The 12,652-nt window shown below is 37.9% G+C and overlaps 1 non-coding gene across 1 annotated transcript; it reads right to left on the bottom strand.

Annotated features, from left to right (window-relative positions):
- Positions 1-10,118: 10,118 nt before the first annotated feature.
- Gm25414 lies at positions 10,119-10,225 on the bottom strand. The gene has a single exon (XR_003950394.1). It is a non-coding gene; the product is annotated as a U6 spliceosomal RNA (small nuclear RNA).
- Positions 10,226-12,652: the final 2,427 nt, after the last annotated feature.

The raw sequence follows: 12,652 nt of genomic DNA, 5'->3' as shown, positions 1-12,652 counted from the left end.
TTTTGTTTCTGCTGTTAGTGACTCCTTGTCTTAAACACTAATCATTTGTCAACATTTGTTTCTTCATTGAATAAAATAGATAATGCAACCAGTCTTTGTTGTAGAAGACAAAAGATTAACCTACATGAAGCACATGAAGCAGTGCCAAACATGTAGTAAAGTGCTGGACAAATGATAGGAGTAGGCTTGAAGTTATGTAGTCATAGTTGTAGTTATGGCACTGCTGATACAGTTAATATGGCTGGGACCTCACAAGTCTATGGATTAGGAGATCCTTAATGGCTGTCTAGTTTGATCTCTGACCTCTTTTCACAAATTTTGGAAAAAATTAATTCCTAGTGTCCTAGTTAGGTTAACAGCACCATTCTCTAGGCAGGTGATCCTAAATTGTGTAAGAAAGCAAACTAAGTATAACTCACCATGCTACCCAGCAACCATACAGCATCCTCTATGGTTACTGCCATGCTCCTTAGCCTATGATATTAATTCTTTGGTTCAGAGTATTGCTGTGTAGAATAGCAAGCAGGCCTGATTTCAGATTCCTGTCTTCATTTCCTGACTTGACTTCCCTTAATGATGGGCTGCGATAGGGAATTGTAATAAGCTCTTTCCTTGACTTCATTGCTTTTAGTCATGGTATTTTATCACAGTCACCGTGAAGCTAGTATAAAATATCTCTGTGTCACATATTACAATAAGTCATCAGTATTACTTCTCATTATCATTAGATTTTAAAATTGCATTGTTTTCAAAGTACATGGGGGGAAAAAGATTGCATTTAGTATTCAAAATTCTTCCTTCAAATTTATGTCACAGCATCATGGTTTCACTGAAGAGGAAAGAACTATCAGAGTGAACATCAAAGACCCGATGGTAAAGTCATCCTGCTGACACCCTCCCGTGTTCTTTTACCAAAACATACTTATTTCACCACCACCCAAGAATGAAAAGCAACTCAGAGCCTGAATGTTCCCTGAGCATCTGGAACTTTGAAAGTGCTGTTGAGCGCCTTCGACAATCTCAGCATATGGCCCCGCTAAAGATAGATGCAGGCTCCTGTCCACAGCAGGGAGGAGTCACGGTTAGTCCTTTAAGTGATCCTTTTATGCACACTTCTTTCAATAATACTGTGTTGTTTATACATGAAGACCTCATTCCAGGGTCAAAGGTAATCCAAAATGAACACATTTCATGCATCTCACATCCTGCCTGGTAATGCCAGACAGTGAAGAAGAGAAAGCAGAAAAACAAAAACCAATCAAACAAACAAAGTAAAAATGATTACATTTCACATACTTCACACAGAAACTACTTTAGTTCTCAGAACAGGATTATATGGCACCTCTGATACTGCCTCATATGTCATATAGAGAACAAAGAATGAACACACTCACACACACACACACACACACACACACACACTTTCTCTCATACATACATACATACATACATACATACATACATACATACATGCATACAATAATTCATATACCATATGTTATAATGTATAATATAACATACAATGTAATGTATAATTTCTTTTGCTATGATAAGCACCATGGAGAAAGCAACTTGGAGGAAGGAAGGGATTATTTTAGCTTATACTTGGTGATCATAGTCCATCTCTGAAGAAAGTCAAAGCAGGAACTCCAGAAAAATCTGAAGTAGCAATTATAGAGTAAGAGTGTGTATTGCCTTTTATTACAGGCTCCCTCTGCAAGTTTTCTTTAATAACCCAGGTCCACCTAGGTAGGAATGGTGCTTCCTATATGGACTAGGCCCTCTCACACCAATTACAAATAAAGACACTACTATACAGAAAAGGCCATTGACCAATCTGTTTTAGACAATTATTCGCTTGAGGTCCCATCTTTCTAGGTGATTCTATATTGGGTCAGTTTGGTATAAACCTAACCAGACCAACATATAATATCTACTGTAACAGTAAAAATATTTTGAGGATAAAGCATACCCAGGGCTGGACAAAGCAGACAAACAATCATACTGAAATGCACAGTCAAAACCTCCACTCTGGTAAGCATCATAGAGTACTAATGTAAGGAGTGATGAGAAGAGTCAAAAAGCTAGATTCTGCCTAAGCTGGAAGTTAGTGCATTTGTATACAGGAACATTCTAACACAAAAAAAGATAAAAAAAAAATAATGGAGTTTCTGGAGCAAGTTTAAACTTGGTGAGACAGTCTTCTTATTAAGTTTTTCTTCCTTATCATTTTGAAAATATAGCATTGCTTAGATATGAAATTACTTGGAGACCTCATAGAAAATAATGTCTGAACTACCATACTATCCAGAGGTCTAAGGAAGTTTCAAAAGGGATTCAGGTCCTTGCGGAGTTAAAGGTATACAGGAAGAAACCATGCAGAGGGTTTGATTTACAAACATAAACTTGTTTCAGCCCCTGAGACCTCTAGGACTAGATGTTGTGTAAAGGTGTTGGGCTCCATTGAGTTAAGGAAAATAGTGAAATATTGAGACAAAATGTATAAACTACCATAAGTAAGCAATTCTTTAGGAGCAGCCTGTGCTTAGGAAGGGATAACAAGTTTATGAATATGAGAGAAAGGACATTGTCTGTTTAACATTACAAACTGTATCAAGCACAGCATTTGAAGTGTGTCTTTCTTAGATGTCTTTTGTGAATATAAAGGACTTTCCTAGAATGACTACTTTAATGTGGAATTTTTAATCATGAATAGATGGTGGCATTTTCCAATTAATTTTCAGTGTCAACTGAGAAAATCCTACTAGTGTCTTCCCTTATTCTTGAACCCTGATGAATTACATTGAATAATTGTACGTCCAAGACTTGCTTTGTGCTTCTTGTTCACAATGAAGTACAGATGTCCTTCTCCCACAGACTCCTACACTATTATACTTTCCTAAATACAACGGACCAATCAACCATGGACTAAACCCCTAGAAACCACAACAATAAAACAGAATAAGAACTAATGTGCATGCCTTTCTCAGTTGTTTTGGTCACACTATGCAGACTCTACTAATACGGAGATTTCACCTAATTCTGATGTAAGATGCCTTTAACTCAGGAAGAGAACAGACTGGAAGCCCTGCAGACATGGATGATCTGCTTGATATAATTTTTGTCATAGCCTCAGTAATTATATTTTGTATGGATCTCCAAAAAGCAAACATTTCCTCAGTTGTCTGTGACACCTCCTCATAGAAAATTCTGAGATGACTGGATAGAAACTTAAAACAATGTTTTACTATCCTGAAGAGGCCAAAGCTTTGGTATAACTCTACAATTTCTCCCTCCCTCCCTCTCTCTCTTGTACCTGGTATCTGTCTAAAATAAATATCTGATTCACCCAGTTTTTCACGTTTTGTTGAGTATATGCTTTTTTAGTAGGATCAGCTTATTTTTTAGATTTCTTCAGATTCTGTTATGTCTCCTTCTACATTTCTGATTTTTTTAATATATTTTCTATATTTACATTTACAATGCTATCTGTTTTCCTAGTTTCCTCTCTGAAAATACCTTAAACCCTCTCCCTACCCTGTTCCACAACCCACCCACACCTGCTTCCTGGCCATTCCCCTCTACTGGGACATATAATCTTTACAAGAGCAGGGGCCTGTCCTCCCGTGGATGGCCTACTAGGCCATCTTCTGCTACATATGCAACTAGAGACACGAGCTCTGGAGGGTACTGGTTAGTTCATATTGTTGTTCGTCCTATAGAGTTGCAGAGCCCTTCAGCTCCTTGGGTACTTTCTTTAGCTCCTTCTTTGGGGGCTCTGTGTTCCATCCAATAGATGACTCTGAGCATCCACTTCTGTATTTTCCAGGCACTTGCATAGCCTCATATAAGACAGCTATATCAGAGTCCTGTTAGCAAAATCTTGCTGGCATTTGCAATAGTGTCTGGGTTTGGTGGTTGTTTATAGGATGAATACCCAGTTGGGGCAGTCTCTGGATGGTCCTTCCTTCTGTCTCAGCTCCAAACTTTGCTTCTGTAACTCCATCCATGGGTATATTGTTCCTCATTCTAAGGAGGAACAAAGTATCCACACTTTGGTCTTCCTTCTTCTTGAGTTTCTTGTGTTTTGCAACTTGTATTTTGGGTATTCTGTTTCTGGGCTAATATCCGCTTATCAGTGAGTGCATATCATATGTGTTCTTTTTTGATTGGGTTACCTCACTCAGGATGATACCCTCCGGATCCATCCATTTGCCTAAGAATTTCATAAATTCATTGTTTTTAATAGCTGAGTAGTACTCCATTGTGTAAACGTACCACATTTTCTGTATCCATTCCTCTGTTGAGGGACATCTGGGTTCTTTCCAGCTTCTGGCTATTATAAATAAGGCTGCTATGAACATAGTAGAGCATGTGTCCTTATTACCAGTTGGAACATCTTCTGGATATATGCCCAGGAGAGGTATTGCTGGCCCTTCCGGTAGTACTATATCCAATTTTATGAGGAACAACCAGACTGCTTTCCAGAGTGGTTGTACCAACTTACAATCCCACCAGCAATGGAAGAGTGTTTCTCTTTCTCCTCATCCTTGCCAGCATCTGCTGTCACCTGAGTTTTTGATCTTAGCTATTCTGACTGGTGTGAGGTGGAATCTCAGGGTTATTTTGATTTGCATTTCCCTGATGATTAAGGATGTTGAACATTTTTTCAGGTGCTACTCAGCCATTCCTCAGTTGAGAATTCTTTGTTTAGTACTGTACCCCATTTTTTAATAGGGTTATTTGATTTTCTGGAGTCCATCTTCTTGTGTTGTTTATATATATTGGATATCAATCCCTCATCTGATTTAGGATTGATAAAAATACTTTCCCAATCTGTTGGTGGCCTTTTTCTCTTATTGACGTTGTCTTTTGCCTTCCAGAAGCTTTGCAATTTTATGAGGTCCCATTTGTAGATTCTCTATCTTATGGTACAAGTCATTGCTGTTCTGTTCAGTAATTTTTTCCCCTGTGCCCATATCTTCAAGGCTCTTTGCCACTCTCTCCTCCATACGTTTCAGTGTCTCTGGTTTTTTGTGGAATTCCTTGATGCAGTTAGACTTGAGCTTTGTACAAGGAGATAAGAATGGATCAATTCACAATCTTCTACATGATAACCACCAGTTGAGCCAGCACCATTTTTTGAAAATGCTGTCTTTTCCCACTGGATGGTTTTAGCTTCTTTGTCAAAGATCAATTGACCATAGCTGTTTGGGTTCATTTCTGGGTCTTCAATTCTCTTCCACTGATCTGTCTGTTGCTGTACCAGTACCATGCAGGAAGTTTTAGGGTCACTTATATATATATACTATCATATCATCTGCAAATAATGATATTTTGACTTTTTCTTTTCTAATTTGTATTCCATTGACCTCCTTTTGTTGTCTAATTTCTCTGGCTAGGACTTCAAGTACTATACTGAATAGGTACGGAGAGAGTGGACAGCCTTGACTAGTCCCTGATTTTTGTAGGATTGCTTCAAGTTTCTCTACATTTAGTTTGATGTTGGTTACGGATTTGCTGTATATTGCTTTTATTATGTTTAGGTATGGGCCTTGAATTCCTTATCTTTGTAAGACTTTATCGTGAATGGGTGTTAGATTTTGTCAAATGATTTCTCAGCATCTAACAAGATGATCATGTGGTTTTTGTCTTTGTGTTTATATAGTGGATTACATTGATGGATTCCCATATATTAAACTATCCCTGCATCTGTGGGATGAAGCCTACTTGATCATGATGGATGATCGTTTTTGTGTGTTCTTCAATTCAGTTTGGGAGAATTTTATTGAATGTTTTTGCATCGATAATCATAAGGGAAATTGGTCTGACATTCCCTTTCTTTGTTGGGTCTTTCTGTGGTTTAGGTATTAGAGTAATTATGGCTTGATAGAATGAATTGGGTAGACCAACTTCTGTTTCTATTTTGTGAAATAGTTTGAAGATAATTGGAATTAGGTCTTCTTTGAAGGTCTAATAGAACTCTGCACTAAATATATATGGTCTTAGGCTATTTTTGGTTGGGAAACTATTAATGACTGCTTCTATTTCTTTAGGGGATATATGATGGTTTAGGTCATTAATCTCATCCTTTTAACTTTGGTACCTGGTATCTGTCTAGAAATTTGTCCATTTCATCCAGGTTTTCTAGTTTTGTTGAATATAGACATTTGTAGTAGAATCTGATGATGTTTTGGATTTCTACAGGTTCTATTGTTATGGCTCCCTTTTCATTTCTGATTTGGTTAATTAGGATACTGTCCCTGTGCCCTCTAGTTAGTTTGGCTAATGGTTTATCTATTTTGTTGATTTTTTCAAAGAACCAGCTCCTCATTTGGTTGATTCTTTGAATAGTTCTTCTTGTTTTCACTTGGTTGATTTCAGCCCTGAGTTTGGTTATTTCCAGCCTTCTACTCCTCTAGGGTGAATTTGCTTCCTTTTGTTCTAGAGCTTTTAGGTGTGCTGTGAAGCTACTACTGTGTACTACTGTATATGTTTCTGTTTAATTTCTGTCTCCAGGATCAGTCCATTGAAGAGAATGGGATGTTGAAGTCTCCCACTATTATTGTGTGAGGTGCAATGTGTTGTTTTGAGCTTTACTATAGCTTCTTTAATAAATGTGGATGCCCTTGCATTTGGAGCATAAATATTCAGAAGTGAGAGTTCATCTTGGTAGTTTTTAACTTTGATGAGTATGAAGTGCCTCTCCTTGTCTTTTTTGATAACTTTGGGTTAGAAGTCGATTTTTTTCGATATTAGAATGGCTACTCCAGCTTGTTTTTTGGGACCATTTGCTTGAAAAGTTGTTTTCCAGTCTTTTACTCTGAGGTAGTGTCTGTCTTTGTCCTTGAGGTAGGTTTCCCATATGCAGCAAAATGTTAGGTCATGTTTATGTAGCCAGTCCATTAGTCTATGTCTCTTTATTGGGGAATTGATTGCATTGATATTAAGAGACATTAAGAAAAAGTATTTGTTGCTTCCTTTTATTTGTATTGTTAAGTAGTTGTGGTTCTGTTCTTGTGGCTGTCTTCTTTTTGGTTTGTTGAAGGATCACTTTCTTGCTTTTTCTAGAGCTTAATTTCCCTCCTTGTGTTGGGGTTTTCTCTTTATTATCTTTTGAAGTGCTGGATTTGTGGAAAGATATTGTGTGAATTTGGTTTTGTCATGGAGTACTTTGGTTTCTCCACCTATCATATGTTTTGCTGGGTATAGTAGCCTGTGCTGGCATTTGTGTTCTCTTTGGGTCTGTATAACTTCTGCCCAGGATTTTATGGCTTTCATAGTCTCTGGTGAGAAGTAATTCTAATAGGTCTGCCTTTATATGTTAGGTTCCCTTTTTCCCTTGCATTTGTTTTTCTGATTATTATGTGTCAGGGGGAATTTCTTTTCTGGTCCAGTCTATTTGGAGTTCTGTAGGCTTCTTGTATGTTCATGGTCATCTCTTTCTTTAAGTTAGGGAAGTTTTCTTCTATAATTTTGTTGAAGATATTTAGTGGCCCTTTAATTTGAAAAGCTTCATTCTCATCTATATCTATTATCCTTAGATTTGGTCTTCTTATTGTGTCCTCAATTTCTTTGATGTTTTGAGTTAGGATCTTATTGCATTTTCCATTTTCTTTGACTGTTGTATTCATGTTTTCTATGGAATCTTCTGCATCTGTGATTCTCTATCCCATCTCTTTTATTCTGTTGCTTATGCTTGCATCTATGGTTCCTGATTTCTTTCCTAGGATTTGTATCTGCAGAGTTGTCTCCCTTTGGGTTTTCTTTATTGTTTCTACTTCTATTTTTAGATCCTGGATTGTTTTGTTCAATTTCATCACCTGTTTGGTTGTGTTTTCCTGGAATTATTTAAGGGATTTTTGTTTTTCCTCTTTAAGTACTTCTACCTGTTTAGCAGTGTTCTCTTTTATTTCTTTAAGTAAGTTATTAATGCCCTTCATAAAATCATCTACCAGCATCATGTGATATGATTTTAAATCTAAATCTTGCTTTTCGGGTGTGTTGGTGCATCCAGAACTCACTGTTGTGGGAGTACTGGGTTCTGGTGATGCAGAGTGGTTTTGGTTTCTGTTAGTAAGATTCTTATGTTTGCCTTTCACCATCTGGTAATCTCTGGTGTTAGATGTTCTAGCTGTCTCTGACTGGAGCTTGTTCCTCCTGTGATGCTGTTAGCTTCTGCCAGCACTCCTGGGATTCCTGCTCTCTCTTGAGTCCCAGTGGTCAGAAAGCTCTCTGCAGGCAAGCTCTTCTCTTGCAGGGAAGGTGTACTGAGTTCTTGAGCTCAGCTCTGCCTCCTGGCTGAAGATGAATTCCTGAAGGGACCCTGTCCAAGAAGTTCTGTTGCTTCTGTGGTCTGTGTGCTGTCCTGCACTGACTGGTCTCTGAGAGACCTGGGATACAAATGGCACTCTCACCTGAGTCGTGGGGTCAGATCCCTCCCTGGAGGCCAACTCTCCTCTGGCAGGGAATGTGCCCAGAGGTCTGGATTCTAGCCCCTCCTGTTTGCTGAAGATGAAGGCCTGAAGGGACCCTGTCCAAAAAGCTCTGTTGCTTCTATGGCCTGCCTGCTCTACTGGGCAGACTGGTCTCGGAGAAACCAGGGATACAAGATCTCTGATTTTGTTGATACTGTCTCTGTGCCCTCTACTTAGTCTTGCTAAGTTGTTTTGGTTTGATGTTTTGGTTTTTTGTTCATTTGTTTGTTTGTTTTCCTACGAACCAGCTCATGGTTTGGTTGATTCTTTGTATAGTTCTTTTTGTTTCCACTTGGTTGATTTCAACCCTGAGTGTGATGATTTCCTACCTTCTACTCCACTTGGGTGAATTTGCTTCTTCTTTTTTTTTTTTTTTTTTTTTTTTAGCACTTGACAGTACATGTGCTGTCAAGCTGCTAGTGTTTGCTTTCTCCAGTTTCTTTTTTGAGGCACCCAGAGGTATGAGTTTTCCCTCTTAGGACTGTTTTTTTTTTTTTAATTTTATTAGATATTTTCTTCATTTACATTTTAAATGCTATACAAAAGTCACCTATACTTTCCACCTACCATTCTTGCCTACCCATTCACTCCCACTTCTTTTGTAGATATTTGTTAAACCCATTTGTTTCATACCTTCTGTTAGTGTCCATGTTCTCTGTTTAGTTTCTGTTTCCAGGATCTGTCCATTGGTGGAGTGGGGTGCTGAAGTCTCCCACTATTATTGTGTGAGGTGTAATGTGTGCTTTGAAATTTTCTTTAATGAATGTGGCTGCCCTTGCATTTGGGGCATTAGAATTGAGAGTTCATCTTGGTAGATTTTACCTTTGATGAGTTTAAAGGTTCCCTCCTTGTCTTTTTTGATAACTTTGGGTTGGAAGTCAATTTTATTCCATATTAGAATGCCTACTCCTGCTTGTTCCTTTGGACCATTTGCTTGGAAAATTGTTTTCCAGCCCTTTACTCTGGGGTAGTATCTGTCTTTGTCCCTGAGGTAGGTTTCCTGTAAGCTGCAAAATGTTGGGTCCTGTTTGTGTTGCCAGTCTGTTAGTCTACGTCTTTTTAATTAGGGAATTGATTCCATTGATGTTAAGAGAAATTAAAGAAAAGTAATTGCTGCTTCCTATTATTTTTGTTGTTAAAGTTGGCATTCTGTTCTTGTGGCTGTCTTTTTTTTAGGTTTGTTGAAGGATTACTTTCTTGCTTTTTCTAGGACGTGGTTTCTGTCCTTGTATTGTTTTTTTATCTGTTATTATCCTTTGAAGGGCTGGATTCTTGGAAAGATAATATGTGAATTTGGTTTTGTCGTGAAATACTTTGGTTTTTCCATCTATGTTAATTGAAAGTTTGGCTGGGTATAGTAGCCTGGGCTGGCATTTGTGTTCTATTAGGGTCTGTATAACATCTGTCCAGGATTTTCTGGCTTTCATAGTCTCTGGTGAAAAATCTGGAGCAATTCTGATCGGCCTGCCTTTATATGGTACTTGACATTTTTCCCTTACTGCTTTTAATATTCTTCTTTTATTTAGTGCATTTGTTGTTCTGATTATTATGTGTCAGGAGGAATTTCTTTTCTGGTCCAGTCTATTTGGAGTTGTGTAGGCTTCTTGTATGTTCATGGGCATCTCTTTCTTTACATATGGGTAAAATATGGAACGCTTCACGAATTTGTGTGTCATCCTTGTGCTGGGGCCATGCTAATCTTCTTTGTATCATTCTAATTTTAGTATGTGTGCTGCCGAAGTGAACACAGGACTGTTCTTATTGTGTCCCATAAGTTTGTGTATGTTGTAGCTTCATTTTCATTAATCTCAAAAAAGTCTTTAATTTCTTTCTTTATTTCTCCCTTGACCCAAATTATCATTGAGTAAAGTGTTGTTCAGCTTCCATGTGTATGTAGGCTTTCTATTGTTTATGTTGTTATTGAAGATCAGCCTTAATCTGTGATCTGATAGATTTCATCGGATTATTTCAGTCTTCTTGTATCCCTTGAGGCCTGTTCTGTGACCAATTATACAGTCAATTTTGGAGAAGCTTCCATGAGGTGCTGAGAGGAAGGTCTATTATTTTTTTTAGGATAAATTGTTCTATAGATACCTGTTAAATCCATTTGTTTCATAACTTCTTTTAGTTTCACAATGTCTTTGTTTCGTTTCTATTTCCACAATCTGTCCCTTGCTGACAGTGGGGTGTTGAAGACTCTGACTATTATTGTGTAAGGTGCAATGTGTGCTTTGAGCTTTACTGTAGTTTCTTTAATGAATGTGGATGCCCTTGCATTTGGAGCATAGATATCCAGAAGTGAGATTTCTTCTTGATATATTTTTCCTTTGCTGTGTATGAAGTGTCCCTCCTTGTCTTTTTTGATAACTTTAGGTTGGAAGTTGATTTTATTCAATGTTAGAATGGCTACTCCGGCTTGTTTCTTTGGATCATTTGCTTGTAGAATTGTTTTTCAGCCTTTTACTCTGAGGTAGTGTCTGTCTTTGTCCCTGAGATGGATTTCCTGTATGTAGCAAAATGTTGTGTCCTGTTTATGTAGCCAGTCTATCTCTTTTTATTGGGGTAATTGAGTCAATTGATATTAAGACATATTAAGGAAAAAAGATTGTTGCTTTCTGTTACTTTTGTTGTTAGAGGTGAAATTATGGGGTTTTGTTGTTGTTGTTCTTTGTTTGTTTGTTTGTTTGTTTGTCTGTTTCTTTGTTTTGTGGTTATCTTCATTTCCGTTTGTTAAAAGAAGATTATTTTTCTTGCTTTTTCTAGGGTACTTTCCCATCTTCTCTTGGAGTTTTCAATTTATTATCCTTTGAAGGGCTGGATTTGTGGAAAGATATTGTGTAAATCTGGTATTGCCATGGAATGTCTTGGTTTCTCCATCTATGCCTATGGAGAGTTTTGCTGGGTAAAGTACCCTGGAATGGTATTTATCTTCTCTTCGAGTTTATATGATCTCTGCCCATAAACTTCTGACTTTCATAGTTTCTGGGAAGAAAATTGGTGTAATTCTAAAAGGTCTGTCTTTATATGTTATTCAACCATTTTCCCGTACTGCTTTTAATATTCTTTCTTTGTTTTGTGCATTTGGTGTTTTGGTTATTATGTGATAGAAATAATTCCTTTTTTGGTCCAATCTGTTTGGTGTTCTATAGGCTTCTTGTATGTTCATGGTCATCTCTTTCTTGAGGTTGGGGAAGTCTTCTCTAATTTTGTTGAAGATATTTACTGGCCCTTTAAGTTGAAAATCTTCATTCTCATCTATATCTATTAATCTTAGATTTGGTCTTCTCATTGTGTCCTGGAATTCCTGGGTGTTTTGAGTTAGGATCTTTTTGCATTTTGCATTTTCTTTGATTGTTGTGCCCATGTTTTCTATGGAGCCTTCTGCACCTGAGATTCTCTCTTCCATCTCTTGTATTCTGTTGTTGATGCTCACATCTATGGTTCCTGATTTCTTTCCTAGGATTTCTATCTCCAGAGTTGTCTCCCTTTGTGATTTCTTTATTGTTTCTACTTCCATTTTTAGATCCTGGATGGTTTTGTTCAATTCCATCACCTGTTTTGTAGAGTTTTCCTCTAACTCTCTAAGGGATTTTTGTGTTTCTTCTTTAAGGGCTTCTGCTACCTGTTTACCTGTGCTGTCCTGTATTTCTATAAAGGAGTTACTTATGTCCTTCTTAAAATCCTCTATCAGCTTCATGAAATATGATTTTAATTCTACATATTACTTTTATGGTGTGTCGGGGAATCCAGAACTTGCTGTGGTTGGAGATCTGAGTTCTGATGGTGCCAAGTAATCTTGATTTCTGTTGGTAAGATGCTTGTGTTTGCCTTTCACCATCTGGTTATCTCTGGTGTTAGATGTTCTTGCTGTCTCTGGCTGGAGCTTATTCCTCCTGTGGGTCTGTTAACCTGTGTCAGCACTCCTGGAAGATCAGGTCTCCCCTTGCAGGACCCATGCACAGATGTCTGTGGAACAGCCTCAGCTTGTGAGTGTAGATGGTGTACCAGAAGAATCTTGTCCCAGCTGCTCCACTGATCTTGTACCTTGTGTGCTCCTGGCAAGCCTAACACCACATAGTTATTGGAGAGAAAGAGGCTGTCTTATCTCTGACCCCAGGAGTAAAAACACTCCTGGGAGAACAGGTCTCTCCTCCTGGGACCTCTGCACAGTGGGC

This window comes from Mus musculus, chromosome 12 (assembly GCF_000001635.26).
Source record: "Mus musculus strain C57BL/6J chromosome 12, GRCm38.p6 C57BL/6J".
In the NCBI taxonomy this organism is placed as follows: Eukaryota; Metazoa; Chordata; class Mammalia; order Rodentia; family Muridae; genus Mus; species Mus musculus.
Note: the sequence above shows the minus strand (reverse complement) of the source record. Positions and strands in the feature narration are given on the sequence as shown.